The sequence below is a fragment of the Dipodomys merriami genome, unplaced genomic scaffold, assembly GCF_024711535.1.
Source record: "Dipodomys merriami isolate MVZ:Mamm:240054 unplaced genomic scaffold, mDipMer1.0.p SCAF_37, whole genome shotgun sequence".
In the NCBI taxonomy this organism is placed as follows: domain Eukaryota; kingdom Metazoa; phylum Chordata; class Mammalia; order Rodentia; family Heteromyidae; genus Dipodomys; species Dipodomys merriami.
In genome coordinates, this window is record NW_027205270.1 from 4,271,296 (window position 1) to 4,272,429 (window position 1,134).

The window sequence follows — 1,134 nt, forward strand, 5'->3', positions numbered from 1 at the left end:
GTAGACTCCAGGCACTCTCACCAGAACCACAAAATAACACTGAGGAATGAATCACATATCAGGCACATGTCAGGGCTAATTTTTCTGGGCTCTGTCAAATTGCTTGTGCTGTCATTCCCATCATGCAGCCGATTGAGCCAGTATTCTGTCTTCACTGTGCGTTGGAGTCACATCTCCAAGGCTACTTCCTTCTGTGGTTCTTTCTATTGTGCAGGCAATATACCCCACCTGCGGTGCAGACCAGCAAGGATTGTATCATATGAGACCTTATATGGAATTCATGGTTTCAGCCCTAACCCTGACCTACTGAATCAAGATCTGCCTTAGAAAGACTCCAGGGTTCTGTATGCATGGTGCTATTTGAAATCGCTTAAGTAGGGTACTACTTCCCAAACTATGGTACCCCTCAGAATCACTTGAATAGCCCAAAATTAACAGTAGGATTTCCAAAAGAAGAGCCTGGGTGCTCGCTTCGGCAGCACATATACTAAAATTGGAATGATACAGAGAAGATTAGCATGGCCCCTGTGCAAGAATGAGATGCAAATTCATGAAGTGTTCCATATTTTTTTCTAGCCATAAAAGAAATGCAACTCAAAACAATATTGAGATACTACCTCATTCCAGTTAGAATGGCTATAATCAAGAACTCTAATAACAACAGATGCTGGAGGGGATGTGGACAGAAGGGAACCTTACTGCATTGTTGGTAGGAGTGTAAACTTGTTCAACCACTTTGGAAAGCAGTATGGAGGTTCCTCAAAAGACTCCACATAGAACTCCCCTATGACCCAGCAATCCCACTTTTGGGCATTTACCCAAATGATCACAAACAAGGCCATACTAAAGATACCAGCACAACTATGTTTATTGCAGCATTATTTACCATAGCTAAGATATGGAACCAACCCAGATGCCCCTCAGTAGATGAATGGATCAAGAAAATGTGGTATATATATACACAATGGAATTCCATGCCTCCATCAGAAAGAATGACATTGCCCCATTTGTTAGGAAATGGAAAGACTTGGAGAAAATTATATTAAGTGAAGTAAGCCAGGCCCAAAGAAACATAGGTCCCATGGTTTCCCTCATTTGCAATAACTAGCATATGTCTGAGTCAAGCAGAAAAGG

The 1,134-nt window shown here is 41.9% G+C and overlaps 1 non-coding gene across 1 annotated transcript; it reads left to right on the forward strand.

Annotated features, from left to right (window-relative positions):
• Nucleotides 1–463: 463 nt before the first annotated feature.
• On the forward strand, nucleotides 464–570 carry LOC138804734 (U6 spliceosomal RNA). Its single transcript, XR_011365328.1, has one exon. It is a non-coding gene; the product is annotated as a U6 spliceosomal RNA (small nuclear RNA).
• The last annotated feature ends 564 nt before the right edge of the window (nucleotides 571–1,134 follow it).